At 35.9% G+C, this 14,341-nt stretch overlaps 1 pseudogene; it reads left to right on the top strand.

The window, feature by feature from the left end:
* The first annotated feature begins 6,193 nt into the window (after nt 1–6,193).
* LOC110748007 (putative 2-oxoglutarate-dependent dioxygenase AOP1) lies at nt 6,194–13,813 on the top strand (annotated as a pseudogene).
* Nucleotides 13,814–14,341: the final 528 nt, after the last annotated feature.

Here is a 14,341-nt window from a genome sequence, read left to right as displayed (position 1 = left end):
TGTTTTTACATCCTTGCCATCAGACTTCATATTTTATTTATAATTTATTCCAAGCATTTCATTAATTGCCATAATTGTAATTAAAACTCCCTATTAATAGCATAGCAATCACCCCATTTCTTTTGGTTGCCATTCCCCTAAAATTGCAAAAAAAAAAAGAAAAAGTAAATTACATATCCAATAATGTATATATGAAAAATATAAATATAAATATATATGTATAAAAATATTGGTATATTATTTTCCAAAAAAATTAACAAAAATAGGTCAGTTACTTTGTAATTGAAATTTCCGTACATTTTTCAGGCATTAAAAATAGGTACATAATAATTTATAGAAAATAGGTATGTCGTATAATTGAAATTTATGCACATTTTTTTATAAATTAAAAATAGGTACATTATTTAGAAGAAAAAAATAAGTGCATTATACTAGGTAAATTGTTTTACTAGGTATACATTATTAGAGAAAAAAAATAGGTACATTATTTAGAGAAAAAAATATATACAAAATTTAGCAAAAAAATAAGTTCATTATATTAGGTAAATTGTTTTACTAGGTACATTATTAGAGAAAAAAAAATAGGTACATTATTTGGAGAGAAAAAATAAGTTCATTTAGAAAAAATAGGTTCATTAAAAAAAATGTTTTTCAAAAAACAAATAATAAATAGATTATCAAATTATTTTTCAACAAAATTAGAATGTACACTATTATTCATAAAACTATAATAAAATAGAATACTAGTCGTATAATTCATAAAAGGAAAACAACATTAATTCCTAAATTTAATATTGAATTTAAATTACTAATAAGTTAAATAGATTACTAGTCGTAATTCATAAAAGGAAAACAACATTAATTCAAAAATAGATTACTAGTCGTAAATAGATTACTAATACTTTAATATGGAATTTAATATTTAATTTCAAATAAGTTTCTAAATTAATTCCTACATCCATTATAACTATTTGGAGATCTTTCCAAATTCAACGTGTGTCATTAGTTACACCCCCTCATAACACAATAACTTATAAATAGGGGTAGGTTTGGAATCCGAAAAATACAATAAATCAGATTTTAAGTTATATTAGGTAACTTGCTTAGTTGGATCCTAGTCATCGGGTATTATTTGAAAAAATTGGGTATTTTAAATAGAAAACTAAAGGAAAGGGTTGTAGGTGATTTAAAATGAATTTTATGGGTCTAAGCTCAATTTACTATAAATTAAACAATGAAAAGTGTTTTTGGTATTGACATCAATCACTCACTCCTTAGAGCATTTCCACTTATTTGTCATGGCAAAAAGTAAAGGGAGACAATGGCTGTTACTATTCACATAAATAGTGCCTGCCTTAATAATTTTTTTGTTGGTTTTCAACCCATTGCCATGGCAACCCAAGGGCAACCACTATTCACATGAGATATGAATAGAGGAATTTGTATAGAGTTTTGGTGTGGGAAGTGAAGAATATGGCTAGGTATTTATAATATAAAAAATTCTAAATTTTCTGTTTTTTTTTCCTTTTTATATTATAATTTTTTTGTTATTTAAATTGGCTGCTGATGTCACAATGACGTCAACATTAAGTCATCTTGCCTAGGCAAGTCTTGCTTTGGGCCTTGCAAAGGCTAGTGGAGCCCAACACTTGCTCTGGAAAGCCTTGACTGCTGGAAACGAGATTGGAAGCCTAAAGGGCCTCTTGACCGGGCTAGCCCTGTGAAGACCCGTATTTTAAATGGATAAAAGAAGATATTTATCATTTAGATAAACTTGGACGATATTATCTTTTTAAGATATTTATCTTTTGGATAAACTTGGATGATCTTATCTTGTTAAGATATTTATCTTTGAGTGTTGCTATTTCCACCCACATGTCCTATTTTCCCACCCACCTTATCTTCAAAATTTTAATAACAAATTTACCTCATTGTAAAATGACTTATGACGACAAATTTACAACTTTCTCTCTGTCTCTCTCACATGCACCCACACCCATATTTTCTTTCTTTTTTTTTTTTTTTTGGAAACCCACACCGATCTCCAATCAATTTAGGGGGCTGTACTCTGTCACTAGTTCAGTTGTTGGTTTCAGATGGTCTTCTTGGACCTTCTTAATTGTAATGCTTTGTGGGAATTTCTCTTAGCTGGGGTGTAGTGCCTCCAGATGAAAATTCCTCTTTTGAATGCTCTGTACTTTGGCCCCAGTGGCATTGGAATGATATAAACATTTTGGGTTTTGTCCAGCGAAGGAGGAGTGAGGGTTGGGGTGGGAAAATCAAATTGGTGGCGGGGATGGCTGCAGATGGGAGAATGAGAGGTGGATGTGGGTGTGATGGTCATGGTGTTGACTGGTGAAAAGGTGGTTGTGGGTGTGATGTTCATGGTGTTGACTGTTGGGTTTTCACCAGATGAGGAGGTTGAGGGGGGGCGGCGACGGCAACTTGGGTTGGGGATGAGCTAATTGAATTTTATTGTTTTTTATAGATTTTTTTTAAAAATTGTAATGGAAAATATGAAAAATACAATTAAAGGGTATTTTAGGAATAATTGTGGGTGGAAAGATAAGTTTGTGTTTTTTCAAATTTACATGGTGGGTGAGAAGATAAGGTGGGTGAAGAAATAGGACAAGTGGGTGGAAATAGCAGCACTCTTTATCTTTTGGATAAACTTGGATGTTCTTATCCTTTTAAGATTGAAGTTTATCATATCCCTATAAATACTATAAATAGGAGCATAACCTTATAGTTTCAAAACATGAGAAATTAGAAAAGAAATTTATATATATATATATATATATATATATATATATATATATATATATATACAGTCCTGATCTCTTGGACCACAGGAGTCCAAGAAATTGTGGTCACCTACCGTTGGATATTAATCCAATGGTTCAAAAAAGTTTCTTAAAAGGAGTGCAAGAGTGAGTGAACCGTTGAATTTACATCCAACGGTGAGTGACCACAAATCTCTTGGACCCCTGTGGTCCAAGAGATCGGGACTATATATATATATATATATATAGAGAGAGAGGTGATTCTTGGAGGAGATTTGGGGCTTAGCTTGTATTTTCTTAACTTGGAGCAATGCTTTGGAATCGAGGTAGGGATTTCTTGGGGGGCCTTTACGGGGATTGATTTAATTAAATTTCATGAGCACTATATTATGCATGATATTATTATTGGATTATTATTGATAATGGGTGTTGAAGTGTTGTTAATTATCCATATTATTTTATTAATATTGACATGATCATATGTTATCGGTGATGGCTAGAATTCTTGGGTTGATAAAGAAAGTATGGAAAAGAGGGTAATGAGAATGATCTTTTATGTAGTTGAGTCTAACTCTCGGCGGGTACCAAGTCTCAGGGATCCCACAGTGCACATGATTTTTATTGGGTGATTCAGGACTAGCGACAGGGAGTTAGATGACTAACAAAAGGGGAAATAAAGGGATGATTGAGATGGGTGTTAGTTCATATAAATGGGCATTCGGGACCAAGTGGTATAAGCATGGTATGGGACGTGCAGGTCTGCTTGTCCAGTTATATGAATTAACGGGAGTATATGAAGAGCATTCATTATTCATGTATTATTATTAATGTGATATTTGGCTGTGTGATTGCATGTCACTTAATTTAGTTATATCAATCTACTGTGGTAAGGTCTCATGTCCCTACTGAGTGGTGGTTGCTCATCCCTCACATGTTTAATTTTTCAGATGAATTAGTGGGCAAGACAAGGACTAAATCGGTTGAGGCTGAATTAGATGAGAGTGATAGAGCTTTATTTATTAATTGTAAAGTTGTAAGATTTTTGGGAGCTATTTTTATATGAGAAGTTTATTTCAAACCTTGTTTCGGTTTTTTTTATTTATAAATATTTTATTTTATTTTATTTTTCTTTCTCACTCACCGGGCGCGGGATTTCCACCGACCCCTGAATCTGGGGCATGACAAGCCCTCATGCTGGAAATGCTCTTTAACTTATCAACACCATGGGCCATTCACCACCTGCTTGATGAAATGCCAACGACTCTATCACTTGATTATTATTATTATTATTTTCATCCTGGCCTTGTTGGACAAGGTTTGAGGAAGAAAAAAAAAAACTAAATATCATTTTTGGTACATGCATCTTGCACTACTTTACGCTTAGAGCCCTCAGAACCTCATATACAGCTAGTGAGCCAAGTAATTTCATGAGCCAAGTAGGAGTTGCTCCACATAAATTTTCATTTTTATCCCTCAACTAATCCCCACGTGCGCAATATATGGTCATTTTTTACAAAAAAAATTGACAAAATTGACAGCAGGACCATTGGTCCTAACAAAACGGAAGTTGAAGGACCACAAGAACGATTTTGGAAATTAAGAGACCAAAATGCAAATCGGATCAAAATTTAGGGACCATTGAACCTAAAACCTCTTCATAATATTTCACTTTACCAATGCATTAGAGTTCAGCATTCTAGAAACACACATGCATATGCTAAGGTGAAAATTGAAAAGAACAGGGGAGAGTCCGACTCAGCGAGTGGGAGTTATTCTATAGTGAGGGACTTATATATGGCCTTTAGGTGAGCACATATTTTTTAACTGTTGGATCAGGCTAACTAATTTGATCCAATGATTAAGAGATAAGACCTTACCTAAGGGCCATGTATAAGGCCCTAACTATAGAATTCTTGCGGCGAGTGGTTGTTTGTTTTGATGGGCCCATATTGATTGGGCTGGTACTAGGTAGGCAAAAATTCTATGGGATTTAGAAGAGACAGCCCAAAAAACAAGAGTTGTAACAAGTGGCTGGACTGAATTGGGTTATCGAATCATGTTAAGCGCGCACACGCACACTACTGTATTGTCTCAAACAATTATATAGTAACCATTTAAAATCACATTAATTAAACAAATGAAAAGTGGTTTTGGTATTGACATCAATCATTCACTCCTTACATTATCGACAGTGGCGGACCCAACTGACGTCCACCATGGGCCATTCCCCACCTGCTTGATGAAATGCCAATGACTCTGTCACTTGATTTTATTTTATTTTTTGGTCGAAAGTGGACTTCATTAAAAACCCACAAAGGGGCATAACAATACACCCAAAAGTGAGACCCAACCAACTGGGCTCACTAACAAAGCAACAAAGCCAGAGGCCCAAATAAAAGCAAAAGAGCCAACAAGAAATTAAAAACCCAAAAGGCATTAAGCCCACACAAGCCCAAATCAAGGCCAACAAACCCTAACCAAAATTCAACAGAGCCGCCACCGCCGCCATCGCCTGAGACGACATCACCGGGACAAGTTGAGGAGAAGAGCTGCCACACCCGAGGGGCACAAAGCGAGTGAATCGCACAACCCACAGATCCACTCAAATACCATAACATCCCACATATTACAAAGACACAGTCAAGAAAAAAGAAGCCAGCCACAAGAAGATCATCACCTCCCAAATCAAACCTGACAAAGCACCAGAACAAACACAAGAACCAAACAAACATCAACATAGTAGAAGGAGGTGGTGCATGCACCCGAGAAAGAGCAAAAGCTCGACCTCTACACATCTTTAGAGTTGTGAGCGGAAAACCGCGTTTTTGGCTAATTGGAGCAGCTACAAGGTGAAGCCAGATCAAAAAGGAGGAGAAAATTTCAGTGGGAAGGATCAAGACCGTAGAGAAGGGATTTGAATGGCGTTTGTGAGGGAGATAAAAGGAAATGGATGGAAGAGGGGACAACTAAATACAAGGGGTGAGAGATAAATGGGGATCTGGGTACAAGGAAACCGAAGGCATAAAGCCTCAGAGCAAATCACCCACAAAGGGGAGACCAACACACCCACGAAGGGGAGAACGACACACCCACAGAGAAGGGGAGAAGACGGGCCAACAGATCTCCACAGGGAGATCCACAAGCAGCAAGGAGGCTGGAGAAGAGGAACCGGAGGGAAGGGGAGGAGGAGAGGACCTCCTTCCCCCCCAGGTCGTGCGGTGCAGAAGGTTGGGGTTTCACTCTGTCACTTGATTATTATTATTATTATTTTTCGCCCTGGCCTTTTTGGACAAGGTTTGAGGAATAAAAAAAACTAAATATCATTTTTGGTACATGCATCTTGCACTACTTTATGCTTAGAGCCCTCAAAATCTCATATACAGCCAGTGAGAGAACCAAGAAGAAAAAAGATGAACATGAGTTCCCAAACTGTGGCCAGGATTCCAGTGGTATATTTCTCGAAAGTGGACTGCCTGAAGCCGGGGACAAGCTCTTGGCTCTCAGCACGCAAAGACGTTTGTCGGGCGCTCGAAGAGTTCGGATGTTTCATGGCAATCCTACCCAGCAAAGTTCCTCCGGAACTTCACAAAACCATCTTTAATGCATTTGACGAGTTGTTTAATTTCCCCGTCGATACTCCTGACAACCCTTTACGTGCTGGCTACCTAACTTCCCGTTCTGGGCAGAAGACCTTTGGAATTATTAATGGCACAAACCCTCAAGAAACTCAGGAATTCACACATCTTTTTTGGCCAAATGGAAACGACCAACTTCGGTATAATTTTATTCTACATATGCAAGTCAAGTTCGATTTACAACTATATATATAGCTTATTGGTTTGTTTACAAGATTAATACACTTGTTCTTGTTGCACAGTGAGACTGCTGACTTGTATGCAAAAGTGATGGCAGAGATAGATGAAGCTGTGACAAGAATGGTATTTGAAAACTATGGTGTAGAAAAGTACCATGACGATCACTTCCGATCGACTTTTTACTATCTCCGGCTTATAAAATACAAAGAACCCAAGAAACTTGGAGTTGATGTGGGTTTACGCAGTCATACGGACAAGAACTTTTCCTCCATACTCCATCAAAATCATGTCCATGGTCTGGAGATCAATACAAAGAATGATGAGTGGGTAGTGTTTGATCCTCTACCTTCATCCGTGATATTCATGGCGGAGACGTATTTCAGGTCTGCCACCAAATAATACTTTGTTCATGCTTTATTTATAGCTCGTTTGAGACTCTTTTACAGGAGCACTTCTGCTTACTTCCGCTTATAAGCGTTTGTTCAAGATGCTCGGTTATTTGAAGAACGTCGAATTTTTTTATTAGAAATCTAGCCATGTGAGAAGCAATCCAAAATAGGCTAAGGATATTTGCATGCTTTGATTGGCCTAGGTTTGGAGCAACGATCGAGTTCGACCGTGTAGACATAGAGTGACATTGAAGGAAAATGAGGTGAGATACTCGTTCGGACTGTTTTCACTTCATAAAGGGGTGATACTGTTATTATTTGAAAGGATTTTAAATTTTAATGTTTTATTTTATGTTTTAATTTTTGGCTGTTTTCTTTTATTTATTATGGGAGTTACAAATTGTTTAATTTTCAGTTTTTATTTTCTATTCATTGCACCAACTTTTCTGGTTAAATGTGTCTGGAGGTTACGAGTATTGGATGCCTATAAAAGGCCACTCCTCCTTCACATTTCAACACACCACAATCAGATTTCTCTATTCTCATACTTTCATATATTCCCTACTTTCTATATTATTTTTGGGCAACGGTTCTGTGGTTTGGAAATCTCTATCCGACTGTGAACGTGCTCATAGCGGACCTTAAGCCTGCGTATTGGGGTCGTATCTTGGAGTCTTGTAGACCGTCATTACCTGCATGTAGGGAGGCTACAAAGGCTTTAGGACAGCGTCTTTGACGTGCTTTCACTATACCAGGCTTGCTTTCTTAATCTTAACTTTTATTTATTTATTTGTTTGTCTCTTTATTTTACTTTACTATTTAAGCTATATATATATATATATATTATTTATATCTAAGTATTTGAATAAGAATTTTATAGAAAAAGAAAAAACCACAATTTTTAATAACAATCTAAAGCCTTTGTACGTTAAAATTATTCTTACCATATATTGTTGCTGCTGTAAGTTTCATTTTATTTTCCTTATAAAATTCAACTTCAATAATCACTTTGATTGGGTCTGTACGTTTTGGAAGATATTTAAGCTTTAATTTTAAAACTAATATTAACGTTTTAGTCTCTACGTTTTAATCTTTATTTTAATAAAGTCTATCTTCACTACCTTATCTTTATTGCCTGCGGTTTTTTTATTAATTACTACTTGCCTACACAGTTTTCAGATTAAGGACTTTCAAATCCAAGATTCAAAAAATCCCTTCTAAACAAAATCACTTCGTTTGTTTTAAAACAAAATCTTAAGTCAGTTTTAAAAGTAAATTAAGTACACCAGTTTTATAACCGTTGTTTTAAGACAAAATTGAAGTGAAATATCCTGTCATAAATTTGGTACGTTTAAAATAAATATATAGATACAAAAGGTTATTGTTTGTTTATAAATATCCTATATTATTTATTACCAATTGTTTAATTATTAGATTTCAACTTGCATTACATTTAAATTTCAGATTTTGTTGGTTCATTATTGTTTATTTGGAATTGAGATGGATAGTGTAGAGACCAATAGCGTTAAACCTGGAAAATTTAATGGGACAAATTTTAAAAGGTGGCAAAGACAACTTAAATATTGGTTAACTGTCTTAGGGTTATTTTCTGCCTTAGAAGATCAAACCACACCCAATGAAACTACTGAAACTACTTCTAAAACTAAGGAGAAGATGACAAAAGAAGAATTAGAATATCATTGCCATAATAGAATCCTTAGTGCTCTCTCCGATGATCTATATGATGTTTATCAAGATATAAAAAATGCAAAAACTTTGTGGGATGAATTAGAAGCTGAATATGGGATAGAAGATGCGGGAATAGATCGTTTTACAATCTCAAACTTTAATAACTATATGATGGTTGAGAATAAAACTGTAAGTGAACAAATTCATGAGTACCAAGATTTTTTAAGGAAAATAGAACTTAAGGGTACTAAGTTTAGTGAAGAGTTTAAAGTCTCTTGTCTCATAGATAAATTACCCCCAAGTTGGTCAAACTTTGCAAAAACCCTTAGGCACAAAGAAGGAGATTTCACCTTAACCCAAGTATTAAACTCCCTTAGGATTGAAGAGAAACATAGATCAAGCAACAAGCCTAAGGAAGAAAAGACAAACGTGAACCTAGTGGAAAGTTCAAACAATAGGAATCGTTTCCAATCTAGAAGGAAATTTTTCAAGAGGACAAACAGAAATAGCCAACCCAACCATAATCAATTCAACCGAAACCCAAATCGCCAGCACATTAGATCCCATAACAATTCCAATGGCAATAAGGATCAACCATGCTTCGTTTGTGGGAGAACAAATCATTGGGCCAAAGACTGTCATTACAAGAAGACCGAGCCCTACAAGCCAAAGCCTAAGTGGAACAAAGGACAAAGGGGTCCTAAAGCCCAAGTGAATGTGTTGGTGGATCAAGATGATCAAGATGAACCCAATATATATAAGGTATAGTTTTAAGCCTCTAGTTAATGTTGCACATTTAAGTAATAGTGATTGGTGGTTAGATTCTGGGGCAAACGTACATATGTGTTTTGACAAACGATTTTTCAAAAATTACCAAAACTCAAGTGGAGGAAGTGTAACCCTAGGAAATGACACCGTCGCACAAGTACGTGGAATAGGAGAAGTGGAATTGAAGATGACATCTGGGAAGACTCTAACTCTCAAGGATGTGCGACATGTTCCTGACATGAGGAGAAACCTTATCAGTGGATCATCCTTAGTAAAACAAGGATACAAGATTGTAATGGAGTCGAATAGGATCGTTATTACTAGAAACAATGTCTTTATTGGAAAAGGATATGTTTGTGATGGATTGTTCAAAATAAATGTAGTTTTTGAAGATAATAAAATTTCTCCTCAAGTTTTTAATGTTGAATCTTGTAATGTATGGCACGGAAGGTTAGGACATGTAAGTCTAAGCAAAATCAAAAAATTAATGGATCTTGAGCTAATCCCTAAGTCTGACGTAGACCTTAAGCACAAATGTGAAGTGTGTGTTCAAGCCAAACAAACTAGGAATTCCTTCAAACCTGTAGAGAGAAACACCCAAATCTTAGAGCTCATACATAGTGATGTCTGTGATTCAAATAGGTCTCCTACTAGAGGTGGAAACAAGTACTTTGTGACCTTTATTGATGACTTCTCTAGGTATTGCCATATTTATCTTATTAAGACAAAAGATGAGGTGTTTGATAAACTCAAGATTTATAAAAGTGAGGTAGAAAATCAATTGGAGAAAAAGATTAAAAGATTTAGATCTGACAGAGGTGGAGAGTATACCTCAAATGAGCTTGAAGTGTTTTGTGAAGAACATGGAATTATACATGAAGTTACTCCACCATATTCACCCCAATCTAATGGAGTGGCTGAAAGGAAAAATAGAACTCTGATGGATATGGTAAATTCTATGCTTCTTAGTAGTGGACTACCTGAGAATTTGTGGGGGGAAGCAATGTTAACTGCTTGCTTCATACTCAACAGGATAACATTGAAGGATAATGAGAAAACTCCTTATGAGGTATGGAAAGGAAGATCACCTAACCTTAGAATCCTAAAAGTGTGGGGGTGTTTAGCTAAGGTACTCATACCCGATCCTAAGAGAAAGAAAATAGGTCCTAAGACTATAGATGCAGTTTTCCTCGGTTATGCAAAAAATAGCAGTGCAAATATGTTCTTGGTGTTTAATTCTGAAGTAAAGGAGATTGCAAACAACACAGTTATGGAAGCTAGAGATGCTACATTCTTTGAAGATATTTTCCCGTATAAAACAAGAATTTCTAAGGAAGTACAAATAAGTGAGAAACCTTCTAGCTCAACTACGATTGAAAATTTAGAATCTCAAGAACTTAGAAGAAGCAAAAGAGCGAGAGTTGAGAAGAACTTTGGAGATGATTTTTATACCTTTCTAGTGGAAGGAGATCCCACAACTTATAAGGAAGCTATTATGTCTGTGGATGCACCATTTTGGAAAGAGGCTATAAATGATTATTTTCAATTGATAATCCAAAATAATACATGGATATTAACGGATTTGCCTGCTGGAAATAAAGCGATAGGGTGCAAATGGGTGTTTAGGAAAAAGTTGAAACCAGATGGAAGTATTGATAAGTACAAAGCGAGATTAGTAGCTAAGGGTTTTACACAAAAGAAAGGGATAGATTATTTTGATACTTATTCACATGTTTCTAGGATTACCACCATAAGGACTTTGATAGCTTTAGCATCTGTGCATAATTTAGTGATTCATCAAATGGATGTGAAGACTGCATTTCTAAATGGAGACTTAGATGAAGAGATCTATATGGAGCAACCCGAAGGATTCATAGTTAAGGGCCAAGAACACAAGGTATGCAAGTTGGTTAAATCTTTATATGGCCTAAAGCAAGCTCCTAAGCAATGGCATGAGAAATTTGACAAGGTGATTCTAGATTATGATTTTAAGTTTAATGGTCATGATAAATGCGTTTATTATAAAGAGAATAATGGAGAACATGTAATCTTGTGCCTTTATGTTGATGACATTTTGATCTTTGGGACGAATTTAGAGATTGTAAATGATGTGAAATCATATTTATCTAGGAATTTTGACATGAAAGATATGGGAGAAGCACATATAATCTTAGGAATGAAAATTGAGAAGACTACACTAGGAATTTCTCTAAGTCAATCTAGTACTATTGAGAAGATGTTGAAGAAGTTCAATTACTTTGAGTGTAAGCCCACACCAACACCTTATGATCCCAATGTTCATTTAAAGAAAAATCAAGGTGAACCGTTTTCTCAGCTGAAGTACTCCGAGATGATAGGTTCCTTGTTGTACATTGCAAATAAGACTAGACCAGACATTGCTTATTCTGTTGGAAGATTAAGTAGGTATACACATAACCCAAGCAAGGAACATTGGAATGCTTTGGAAAGAGTTTTCAAGTACCTAAGAGGGACAATGGATTATTCACTGTGCTATAAAGGATTTCCAAATGTGGTAGAGGGATATAGTGATGCAAATTGGATAACAGACAATGAAGAAGTGAAGTCTACTAGTGGTTACATTTTCCTACTGGGTGGAGCTGCAATTTCATGGGGTTCTAAGAAGCAAACAATTATTTCTAGAAGTACTATGGAGTCTGAACTCATAGCTTTGGATATTACTTGCACTGAGGCTGAATGGATTAAGAGTTTATTAATGGATATGCCTCTGGTGGAGAAACCATTGCCTGCTTTATCTATTCATTGTGACTGCAAGGCTACAATAGACTTGGTGAAACAATCTCATACAAATAGGAAAATGAGCAGGCACATACATGTGAGACATAAATCTGTGAAGAGCCTATTAAGTAAGAACATTGTGTCTTTGGAGTATGTGAAGTCGGAGAACAACATTGCTGACCAATTGACTAAAGGTCTTTCTAGGAGCAGAGTCCTAGAAATGTCGAGGGGGATGGGTTTAAGCCCATAAGGGAGTCACCTAGGGAGGTAACCCAACTTCTGTGATTGGCGATCCCATGAAGGAAGTTCAATGGGTAGAAACAATCCATACTGCGTGACTCATTGAGCACTATTTATATCATGTGGAGGCATCCTAGAGATGTCCTCATGCTCATCCCTATGACATCAGTGCTATATAATGTGACGTTAGGAAGGGAGTTATCCCTGAATGAGTTTCGAGGCGGGCAATCTCCCGCAGGGTGCAGGTCACATGTACTCTTGGAGAACTCACCTAAGTGAGAGACGTCGTGAGGCCGCGACTGTGAGAATTGGGCTATTCTCTAGCAACTCTCATGAGAATCAAGATTAGCGCATGGCCATAAATAGCGCTACCCCGCTTCCAAGCCTCAACCAATACTATGTGTGGGATATGTTGAAGTTTGGTCAAAGGTGCTGAGTTCAATACTGTGTACACTCAGGTTCCTCAAATGAAAACTATCATCACTAAGTGTAGGTTCAAGCCCGGAAGGCACCTACACCTATTGCATAGTATTATGTTGCCCATATGTATATTTCTTTATCTTTTACTATTTTAAAATTTTAAAACCCTCTGTGGGGGATTGTTATTATTTGAAAGGATTTTAAATTTTAATGTTTTATTTCCTGTTTTAATTTTTGGCTGTTTTCTTTTATTTATTATGGGAGTTACAAATTGTTTAATTTTCAGTTTTTATTTTCTATTCATTGCACCAACTTTTCTGGTTAAATGTGTCTGGAGGTTACGAGTATTGGATGCCTATAAAAGGCCACTCCTCCTTCACATTTCAACACACCACAATCAGATTTCTCTATTCTCATACTTTCATATATTCCCTACTTTCTATATTATTTTTGGGCAACGGTTCTGTGGTTTGGAAATCTCTATCCGACTGTGAACGTGCTCATAGCGGACCTTAAGCCTGCGTATTGGGGTCGTATCTTGGAGTCTTGTAGACCGTCATTACCTGCACGTAGGGAGGCTACAAAGGCTTTAGGACAGCGTCTTTGACGTGCTTTCACTATACCAGGCTTGCTTTCTTAATCTTAACTTTTATTTATTTATTTATTTGTCTCTTTATTTTACTTTACTATTTAAGCTATATATATATATATTATTTATATCTAAGTATTTGAATAAGAATTTTATAGAAAAAGAAAAAATCACAATTTTTAATAACAGATACATGTACCAGATGAGCTTGTGGACAAGGATCACCCCTTAAGGTATAAGCCTTTCAATCATCTAGAATTTCTTAGAGCACAGAAAGACCTCAGTGAAACTGAGTATGCCGCAAAGGCATATTGTGCCATTTTATCATTTTCTTTGGTCCACGGATCGCTCCGATCGAGTTAGTTGTCTATTTGGTTTTATTCCTTTCTCTTCCATGTAAATTCTTCTTTTTCCTTTCTCTTCCATCTTGATTGTGTATCTGTTCTCTCAATCCCTACTCTGTTATAGTTATATGCTAATGTTAAAAGATGGAGACTATTGGAAATAAAGGAAATGTTATAGAAAGCTAGAACGCAACCTTGCCCTCTTACTTACTTTGGGAAACTACTATTTATATGCGAAATCTTTGATACAAGAAAACAAAAATAAAAAAGACCCCTCATCTCATGTAGAAGAGAATGTGCAATCAAGCATCATTAACATGAAAAAACCAAGCACTGGCATGCCATTTTCAATGTGATAAATATTAATAAACGGAACACTCTCTTGTATGAGAATAACGTGTCACTTTACCTACACATTGGAGGGGAAACTGTCGTCTCTCTTCTCTCCCTCTCCTAAACCAGAATCACTATTCCGACCACCAAATTCCGGCCAACCATCACCAGAATTCTACTATTTGCTATTACTATTCACATCAGGCTTCTACTA

This window comes from Prunus avium, chromosome 1 (assembly GCF_965620075.1).
Source record: "Prunus avium chromosome 1, drPruAviu1.hap1.1, whole genome shotgun sequence".
Classification (NCBI taxonomy): Eukaryota; Viridiplantae; Streptophyta; class Magnoliopsida; order Rosales; family Rosaceae; genus Prunus; species Prunus avium.
This window is presented reverse-complemented; position numbering and strand designations above follow the sequence as displayed.